The sequence below is a fragment of the Polypterus senegalus genome, unplaced genomic scaffold (genome assembly GCF_016835505.1).
Source record: "Polypterus senegalus isolate Bchr_013 unplaced genomic scaffold, ASM1683550v1 scaffold_4970, whole genome shotgun sequence".
NCBI classification, from domain to species: Eukaryota; Metazoa; Chordata; class Cladistia; order Polypteriformes; family Polypteridae; genus Polypterus; species Polypterus senegalus.
The window spans coordinates 34062-45151 of record NW_024379974.1 but is presented as its reverse complement, the minus strand read 5'-3'; the positions used below and the strand labels follow the sequence as shown (position 1 = coordinate 45151).

Genomic DNA, 11090 nt, shown 5'->3' with positions numbered 1-11090 from the left:
GTAGAAGGAGCAGGCGGCCATGAACTCCTGCAGGGTGAGGTGGTAGAATGTGTAAGTCGTGTGCTCCAGAGTGCTTTCTCTCTGAAGGATTTCTTTGAGGAACCCAGAGAGGAATGGAGAGGACAGGACTGGCCGGAGACCAAAGGTGGACATCTCCATCTTGTCATAAAACACAAGAGTTCTATTAGCCACTCCGTAATAAGCTATTTTTCCTAGTTTGATCAGAATCCCCACTGGTCTTTGGCTTCTCTCTTGTGATTGGTGAGGATGTTGTGAAGAAACATCACAAAGAGCTCAGTGACAGTTCTGGGGGCAGCTCCTCGCTCTTCTTCAGGTGTCATGAAGTGGCTCTTCAGCACAGTGCAGATAATCCAGCAGTACGAGGGGTTGAAGCACATGGTGTACAGGATGGCGTTCTCCTCCACGTACTGAAAAGCCTCAGAGCCCTGATCAGCATCACCAAAGAACTTCTTAAAGTACATCAGCCTTTGTTCAGGGAAGAACCCCAGGATCTCTGCAAATCGATCAACACTCTCCATGTCCAGGGACTCCATGGCTGTTGGTCTGGTTGTTATTAGGACTGTGCAGCCCTTCAGTAATGTCCTTGTGACCAAACTGGTGACCAGGATGTGGACAGGGAAGTAGTCATCTGGGTTTGAGGAGAGCTTCCTGGGTGTGAAGTCCAGTTTGTGTTTGTACTCATCCAGTCCATCAAATATAAAGAGGAGAGATTCAGGTTTCTGAAGGATTTCCCTCAGTCTCGGGTCACTGAGATATTTATAGTGCCTTTCAATCAGCCTGATCAGAGACATCTGTGGCTCTGTCTCTGTGTCTAGTAGTTTGAGCTCCCTGAATTTAAATAGAAACACAAATGCAAACCTCTGGTACTGAGTGCCTCTGGCCCAGTCAAACATGATCTTCTGGACCATGGTGGTCTTCCCAATTCCAGCCACCCCACTGACTATTACAATGTGAGGGTCTGTCTCACTTCCTGGACTCCTCCTAAAAGCTGCTCAGTCCAGATTCGCTCACATTTCTCTTTTGTCCGCTCCTCTATTAGCTCTGCATGAGTTCTCCCCATCTTCTCAAGTTCATGGTGCCTCTCACTGTAGGTTCTTTTGTACTGATCAATGACCATCAGCTCTGTGTATCGAGTCTCAAAGCCCACAGCTCTGGTGCGTGGATCACTAAGACAAGCCTGATCCTCCAGAGTTCTTGTGGATTCAGACACACCATCTCTGTGTGTCTCATGGAGGCCTGAAAGTGATAAAGAGAACTTGTGAGAAAGAAAAAAAAAATACTTTTTGTAGGCTGATTTTGATGTTTGGGAGATGCCAGCTGATCAGCACCTTGCAGTCAGGGTCACTGAACTTGAGGAGGTGGCTAACCTATGGTCCAGTAGGAGATTACAGATCTTGCCCAGGTGGGATAGCGTGATCCTCAGAGGAAACTTCAAGCAGACAGGTAGAAACAGGTGTGTCATTGTTGGACATGCAGTACACACAAGGCTACAGGTGCACACTGGCCAAGGGCTCCCACCCAGAGCTGGAATGTACCAACCATTGTCAGGTCTTTGTGGAGCTTGACGGTGACTCTGACAATTCTGTGGTGGAGGAGCCCCAGCAGGTCAACTGAAAACCAGTCACCCCAGAAAGACAAACGTAGTGAAAGTACAGGAGTCAGTCTCTACAGGGATTGAGATTTAGGTTTGTGTTCTTGTGTGGTCAGACTCTTGTAGGGTGTACTACCTGATGGACAGTTGGGACACCTCCTTGGAAGGGTGAACAGGCTGCTGGCAAGAGTGTGTAGTTTAGTTATCATTGGCCATACTGGAACACAAGACAAATGTGTGGGCAGAGTGGCACTTTGACAATCAAGGAGTTAAGTGCCAAACTAGGAGTGGAACTGACATGGTGGTCTTCTCTGAAGTTCTGACTTTTCAGTCCATATAAGACTGAGGGGATTAGAAAGTTGAAATGCATGTCTCATCATGGGGTAGGATAGAAGGGCACAGGTTTATGGGGCATTGGGATGACTTGATAGAGATGTATTATTTGATCAGGAGGGACACCAATGTGGGGGTGTTAGGTGGGACATATAAGTAGATAACTCAAAGATCAGGGTGAGGGAGAGAGGGTAGCAGGGAGGTTAGGACAGGCCTGGTTTCACATAAATGGATACCCACAACAGTGTAAAAACAAATACAGAAACCATTCAGAAGTTTCTACTCATAGAGTCAAAGATAATTGAGTAATACATTTAAATCACTGGCCTTAAATGCAATGAAAAAAAAAAAACTGCATGAGTAGTTCTGTGTAACTGAACAAACAGTGGACCGAGAAAGTATTCTGACTCCATCCCTTTCTGCAAATTTTACTATGTTACAGATTTAATTTTAAATAAATACATTTGACATTTTTGCCTTTCCAGCAACAGTGAATAACCCATAATGACAAAGTGAAAACATGTTTTCAGAAAAGTGTAATCTCTCATTAATGCAAGTGTTTAGCCACTTAACTAAATACTTTGAAGAAGCATTTCCAGCTTCAAATCTTCTTGCTAAGTCTCTATAAGCTTTTCACACCTGGATTTGTTGGGTTTATCCCATTATTCCTGGTAGATGGTAAGTGTTTGTAAACTGCCATCTTCAGGACTCTCCACACATGTTGTATGGGGTGTAAGACTGAGGTTTGGTTGGCCCACTCAAGGACACTCAGAAACTTGTCCAGAAGCCACATTTTTGTGTTGTGGACTTTATTCATTGAAAAGTTATCCCAGTCTCAGATGGAATGATCTCTGCAGCAGGTTTTCTTCATTGACCTCTCTGGATTTGGCTTCATTCCTTATCCCCTCAATTCTGGCCAGTCTCCCTGTCCCTGTACCCTCATATCAAGATGCTGTCACCACCAACCTTCACCATAGGATTGTATTAGACAGCTAATGAACAGCGCCTGGTCTTTGACAGACAAAGTGCTTGGAGTTCTGCTCAAAGAGTTCAGTTTTTGTCTCCCCAGACCAGAGACCCTTTATCCTCACCCTCTCAGAGTTCTTTATATGCCTTTTGCTTAACAGGGGCTTCCATCTAGGAAATCTCCCAAACACGCCTGATTGATGGAGTGCTGCTGCGATGGATATCCTTCTGTCAGGTTCTCCCATCTTAGCAGAGGACTTCTGAAGTTCTAAGAGTGATTGCTGTATTGTTGGTCACCTCCTTGACCAAGGCCCTTCCTGCCCAGCTACTCATTGTGGATGGATTGAAAAGTCTTCAAGAAGAGTCCTGGGGCCTCATGTATAAACGGTGTGTACGCACAAAAATGTTATGTAAGCCCATTTCTACGCTCAAATCACGATGTATAAAATCTAAACTTGGGTAAAGCCATGCACATTTTCATGCCAGCTCAAACCCTTGTGTACGCAAGTTCTCCACTCGGTTTTGCAAACTGGCAGCACCCAACGTGTCAAAGCAGTGCGACTGTTCCTGTGTGGTTTCCCTTTATTTTTAGATCCACATCCCTGATGCAGCTTTACACTGAAATTAATATTGTTTATTAGTTTAAGGCATCTGATTTTAATTAACCTGTAACAATATTTTGGTCCACAAAATGGCCAAACTATTTCAAATACCATAGCTGCTTTAGCGTTGTTCCTCTCACTGTAATACTCAGAGTATTTATATCACTGTATCTGAGTCTGGAATAACAAATCTACAGCAGCTGATCGGAAAGAGAATTATTGGGATACAGCATCAAGCACACGCTGCCTCAGCCATTAAGCTATTTGAACTGCTCTCATACGGCAAACGCTTCAGAGCCTTTCCTGTACGGACCTCGCAGTTCAGAAACAGTTTCATCCCAAGAACTACAAATGCACTCAATCAGTTCAAGTGCTCCTTGTAGAACTGTTTGTACATATAAGGACAATTACCTCACTGTAAACTTATGATACAGTTATAATATTACACAACCTGAGTCTCTTTATAAAGCGTAATTACATATGGTGACGATATCATTTTCAGATGAAATGCAGCAAAATATGTTTATTACATTATTCAGATAAAACTTTAACTTCATAAATCTATATTGTTAATAATTAAATATGTGAGGACATGGTGCCACAGCGCTAGCGAGAAGCTGGCGCCCGTTCACGGATTGTTCCTGCCTTCTGCTGTGTTCTTGCTGGGACTGGCGACACTAGAAGGATAGATGGATAGAATAATTAAACATGTACTACAAAGATATTTCAGTGTTCCTTAAAAGTTTTGAAGAATCGATTGTCGTTGTAAGCTTACAGATGGCTTAATGTCTATTACAGAGCTGATTGTGTGGCCATTAGAGAAAGAAAAGGAAGGACAGGAATTGGAGGTTAGTATGTTTGAAAGAGACAGTACTACTACAATAAAGTATTTCATCGAAGTTCACGCACAGTGCAGCAAGCATCTTGAGTGAGGCAGGAATAATCTCTGGACAGGGCACCAGCTCATCACTATCACTGCGGCACCGTGTTCCCATGTTTAATAACATGCGTTAACTCATATCATCATGAAAATGATATCACGTATACATCTCAATATTTTAATTATTCAAAGAGCTGTAATATCATGAATGTAATGGATTCTGTGTCCTTTCAGAGGAAGAGAAAGCTGGTTTAGGAAGCACGTAGTGATTCACACACAGAACACATAGAAGATTAAATCTAAAATAAAATTTAATGTGCTACTTTAGTTACGGTGGGATTTGACAAACTAGTAAATTAAACAATTATAAGATGAAGTTTATGATGTTCTACTTTAATGACAAAATAAACTATGTGATTAAAGTGGAAATTTCGAGATTAAAGTTGACATTTCAAGCTTTTTCCCACTGTGTGCTTATTTATTTATTTATTTTTCTCTGTACCTAATAAGCTTTCATATGACACTCAGATGGTGGGCTACGACTCGCCTTTTCACGCTGACTTTGATATGTGACAACTTCTTTTTATTTTGGGCACTGTGCAACTTTCTGAATTTGAACTTTCAAGTTTCCCCGACACTCTATGTCATTTGATCAACTTCTTTTAGTTGTTTTTACCACTGTTTAAATCAACAAATAGTATGTTTTTCTTTGCCTCCACTTAGTATTCACTGAAATTCTTTTATTCACCCCTTTCTTTTGCCATTTTCTTTTCACAGATTGCTGAGCTTAAGAGCTATTAATATTCATTTGCATACTCAAAGAGGAGTAATTCTGGGAGGAGTTTGGGGGTGGCAGCAGGTGCATGCACGTCCGTTACTTTTCACGTTGACCGGGATTTTTGGAGCAGAAGTCATGGAAGCTGGTTAACGCACAGATTTGTGCATCTGGATTGTTTTCTGCATATGCACATTTCCACTTTTGTTCTTAAGCCATGTTATAGAGTGAATCCTATGCATGACATTATGCATGAGGCCCCTGGTATTTTAGACTTCTTCCATTACACAATAAGTGTGGCCATTGTCCTCATGTGACACTCAAAGCTTTATAAATGGTTTTATCCCTTTATTTCATTCCATGTTTCACCACAACTTGATTGTACAGAGAGTTCCTTGTAATCATGGCTTGTTTTTGTCCTGATATTCAGTGTGATTTGTTGAATCTTCTATATACAGGGACACGTGTGCCTTTCTGAAGGACATCCAATCAATTCAGGGGCTACAGGTGGACTATAATCAAGTTCTTGAAACATCTCAAGGAGAATGAAGGCAAACAAGAGGCACCTGAGCACAATTTGGTGTGTCACAGCAAAAGGTCTAAAGAGGTCTAGGAATAAAAGATCTCAGTTTTGATTTGGAATATTTTTGCTAAATCATGATGTCACTTTCTCGTTAAGGGTTATTGAATGTACAATGAAGTGCAGAAATGGCCAATTTCTCCATTTCAAATTAAATCTATAACAAAATAAAATGCGCAGAAATTGAAGGGGTCTGAATATGCCTGGAATCCACTGCATGTATAATATTCCCAGTAACGCACAGTGACTACACTTGACTTGAGCATTGCTGGTTTTCGTCCTCTTTCTTTCTCTGTACATTTATCATTCATTTGCTCAGAGGTTGATGCGCTTGCTGCTTCCTGAGCAGCTCTTCTTTTCCACCCTAGCGGCCCACTTCATCTCTTCTTTAGTCGACATCTTTTCACATTAAAACTGATTAAGTCAGTGTTTGTGTTGCAATTACTTAGTACATTTTCCTTAATTTTTCACTTAAGCTGGCACTTCAGTCTGCCTCAAGAATGATTTAAGATATGAAGAGATAGGGAAGTGATGGCGAAGGTGGTAGGGAATGAGAACGGCGCCTGTGCCACACGGCTGACCTGCTGGCTACAGCTGAGAGTTGATTCTACAATAAAATTAAAATAAAAGAGATATAACCATGGAGGTACAATCATCACGCAGAAAGCAGAGAGTAGACGTCACGTAGTATATGTGTACCAAATTTCAGGTCAACAGGTGAAACGGTTTGTGAGCTGCAGGTGATTTAAAATCCTAGACAGACAAACGAACAGCCACAGTAGCGTATTATAGAAGAAGATAGCAGTAGGGAGAAGGTAAGCAAAATGACCCCTTTATTGGCTAACTAGAAAGATTAGAATATGCAAGCTTACGAGGAAACTCAGGCCCTTTGTTCATGAAAGATGTTGATTACAAAGGTGTGGGAGTCACCATGTATATAAAACACAATTTAAATGTTAAGTGTCTACAGTTAGACGGTGAGCCACAGCTTAGTGAGGATGTTTGGTACGACAAGACAGCATTAAAAATCAAGGCCTCATATTTAGAGTTTGTTACAGACCACCTAATGATATCAATAGTTTCAATTTACATTATTTAATAATATTAAAACACCAGTTTCAAGGGGATTTTATAGTTGTGGAGGGCTTTAATTACCTGAACATTAACTGGGCTGACCTTACAAATAACAGAAGATAAGGACAGGAGTTTATAGACGTAACGAGTGAATGTTTAGAACTCTGTATCTTAAATCATCTGAGCCACATGTGGTTTCTTCCTTCACCACACGACAAGGTCCTCCATAAGGCTTCTGTACTCGAATCATTTCAGTTAGTAATGCAGCCTATTATGGAGGAGTCATCTGAGAATTTCTGTACGTGGCAAGAGTAAACAGGAAGGAAGACAGAACAGCTCCCTGAAGTACTCCAGTATTTCACACCACCATTTCTGACACACAGTCCCTCAGCCACACAAACCGCTGTCTATTGGTCAGGTAGTCTGTGATCCAGGAGACTGTGGGGAATCAAAATGCAAAGTCTTGAGCTTTTTCCCCAATCAATGAGGCAAAATGGTGTTAAAGATACTGGATAAATCAAACAACATAATGCGGACTGTGATGCCAGTTTTTCAAGTGGGAGTAGACTCTGTGGAGCATGGAGATCAGAGCATCCTCAACACCTACATGTGTCTGATAAGCAAACTGCAGAGGAATGAGATGTTCTCAAAGCAGGGGTTAGAGCTGTTTGAGGGCCAGCCTCTCAGAGTTCTTCATGATGTATGAGCAATTGAAGTCCTTGGGATCACTGGATCACAGCAGCACATGTGAAGAACAGGAGTGTCAGTGAAAAGTCAGCGGGTTTAGATGAGGAGATCATGTCTCACTGGTGAGGTGAAATTATAAGATGAAGCAACAAAAGCAGACAAGATATGTGTAAAAGAATAAAAAGCACAGTCTGTCTATAGGTAGAGAATTTAATCATACACAAGAAGCAAAAGATTTTGAGGAGAGGAACCTTATCAGAACTTGATCACATTAACATTGGTGTCCCTCAGGGGTCAGTGTTGGGGGTGATGCTCTTTTTAATAAAAAAAATGATCAGACACTTCACTTTGACAAAGATAACAAACTGGGTGTATTGGTAGATAATGCAGAATCAGCGTGATCTGGAGAGCATAGAGGTTTGGGCAGAAATGTGGCTGATGAGATTTAATGTAAATTAATGTTTTATGTGTTACATGTAGGAAGTAAACATTTTAGATTAAAATACACAGTTAGAGGTCTGAAACTTGAAAGAAGAATGGCCCTGGAATTGTAATGAAATGATCATTATTACATAAAGACAGTGGACAGAGGCCATGAATAAGGCTAGAAGGATGCCAGGTCATATAGCGCCCCCATGTGGAGCACAAGTCACGTTAGGTTATATTAAAGCTTTATGACACACTGGTGACACCTCATCTGGAGTGTTGTGTGCAGTTTTGATCTTCAGGCACATAAAGTCTGTTTCAGCGCTAAAGAAAGTCCAGAGAAGATCAACAAGGCTGATTCAGGACTAAGAGGTCTGCACTGTAAGGAGAGACTGAAGGAGTTGAACCTTTTCAGCTTAAACAGAGGCAGATGAAGATGTCATAAATTACTTTTTTAACGTTATGAAAGTAATTTCCATGGTGGATGAATTTTATTATATTAGATGGACAACACAGATGTTAACATTTTTCTCCAGAAAGAGATCAACAGACACAAGGAAAAAGTGTGGACTATTGGACCCTTCAACAGCTGACAGTTATTTTGAAAAATATTGAATAAGATTAGTGAGCTTTTTGAGATGAATGGCCTGATCTCATCACAATTGTTCTGACTGAGGAGCAGTGTCCTGGAGGAGCTGATGACTGGAGACACAAGACCAGTGGCTTACCTTTAATACCATCATCAATGGGAGTGGGCTGGAGACTGGCCTGAATGTTCATCAAGAGGTCTGGTCCTGGTGAGATAACAAGAAGAGTCAGTTACAGCAGTAAAGAGGAAGATTAACAAAAGTATACAGAAGTACACAGTGAGGTATACAACCAGGAAAATATCAAAAATGAAGGTGCACTTTGTCTGGCAACAATGAAGAGTTAACATCTGAAAGTAAAGAACAAACTAGCAATGTGTGTCCATATTGAGAGGTCTGCAATTAATTGTCCAGGAAAAAAGACCAAGAAAATGACACACCAGACAGTATTAGGAACAGCAGACATATTGTGTGTTTATCATGCTGAGGAGAGCAGGAGGCAAAGTGGAGAGCAGGGACTCTTTACTGAGGCCTCAGGAGAACAACAAGCTTCATGGGGATTTGAGGGGGAAACATCTGAAAATACAAACATGGATGAGCATGAGGTGGGCATCTGGTGGCATCTAAAGCTAACATTTACACACATCGACATCAGGGGTGTCAGAAAACAACAAAATATGTGACATCCTGTTAAAGTAAAGAAAAAGAAAATATTATTACTGATCATCCTGGGCTGTAAGTGTAGGCTTATAAAGTGTAGAAGAGGAGACATGCTAGTCAAATGTGCAGTCACGACAGGTGGCACATAGGTGACAATAGCACACCAGTTACTAAATAATATGGTAGGACCACTAACCCCTTTAAAGATTTTAATAGACACAAAAAAGAGAAAATGAGGGAAACTGGAGGAAGTGTTGGCATCGATGGCCAACAATCAGGCATCTCGGTATAAGGAACGGACCTGACAGTTGTGTGTCCAGTGGGCTACAGACAGTAATGCTGTGTTTTGTGCTCCTGTGTCTCTTACTTTGTTTCCTTTTGTAATTTCTAGACATTCGTTGTTTTGCTCTCTCTCAAGACTCCATTAACTCACCTCCCTCTGTCACCTCCTTCAGTATTTTTGTCATGTTTGGTGATGGAAATCTCACAAGTTCTTCAGCCAGCGCCTCCCACATGCTCACCAGTACCACACTCTCCATCTTCATTATGTCACTGATGAAGGACTCCACACCTGCTCTCCCCTCAGACTTTTTCTTTGGCTTTGAATCTCTGAAAGACAAGCGGGTGACCAAAGGGCTAGTTTAAAAAAGACCACTGGGGGAGCAGAGCAGAGTGGTCAGTAGGGTCTGATGACCTCACAATAACAGAAAGACCTGCTATGGAGGGTCAGGCAGTCTCAGATGATTCTCCTGAGCTCACCTTCTCTGCTCAGCTCCTGTACCTGTTACTGACAGGGAGACCTGCCTACCTTGGCTTCATCGTTGGTGAGGATATTCTTGGTGGCCAGGTTCTGCAGGATAGTCCTGATGTCGTATTCAATCACATAAGCCAGGTGGGGCATGTAGAACTCTGTGATCTTGAGGAGATCCTCATGAGAGAAGGTTTGGATTACTTTAGGAAACCTCTGTGTTAAACCTGAAATGGAAAGAGAAAAGATGAAAATTCAGAGATGCAGGTGTGATGGAGGCTCAGGCATCAGAACTCAGTATGACATGACCACCTTTCTCAGTCCTAACTAGTGGGCTCATCTATTCACACAGTAAATGTGAGAGAATAACATCAGTGACATGCTGGACTGGTCTCATAACACAGTGGAGCTGCTGTACATAATAAAGGGCAGAGCAGACACTTTTTACTGAGCAGACTGTGCTCCTTTAATATGAGTTGTGACATTCTTTACATGTTCTACAAGACTGTGATGGCCAGTGTGGTTTGTTCGGTCAGATCTATCACTTCAAGACAGGACCACCAAATCAACAAGATGATTAACAAGACACTCAATCACTGACCACAAAGCTCACTGAATGAGCTCTGATCTCCAAGGTTCAAAGATCACAGCTGTCTTGATCACTATAGTGTGGGTCAGCTTCCTGCTCCAAAAGAAATGTCCATACCTGACTTTAAAAGAAACAGCAGCCTGTGGTGATCAAACTGAATCAAAGGTCCTTTCCAGTTACAGATCCAGTGCTTTATTTGCTCATCAGATTTAACCAGAGTTCAGTTTGGGGTTTTAAGCCTAAACCATGAATGTCCTTTTGGGTTCCATTGTTGTGTGAAGGTGTCTCCACAGACATGTCCGCTGATCCTTGAATTGTGTCTTCATTTTCAGATGACTCAGATGACTACAATGCTGGTTGAGTCGCAGTTTTGCCCTTCTTTTTACTGTTCAGGTGGTGGTAGTGCAGTCGGCTTTCTGCTCCTCTTCTTATTCTGATTATCAGGCCTTGTGTGCCACAGAATGCCAAGCCAAATGGGACAATGCCAACTTGTCCTAAACAGGAGTGGAGCTACTGGCGCACATCACAACCAACTTTTGCTCCAGCAGTAAATGTTTTTTTTTTCCAACTT

The 11090-nt window shown here is 41.8% G+C and overlaps 1 pseudogene; it reads right to left on the bottom strand.

Annotated features, from left to right (window-relative positions):
• Positions 1-200: 200 nt before the first annotated feature.
• On the bottom strand, positions 201-8792 carry LOC120520065 (annotated as a pseudogene).
• Between the last annotated feature and the right edge of the window lie 2298 nt (positions 8793-11090).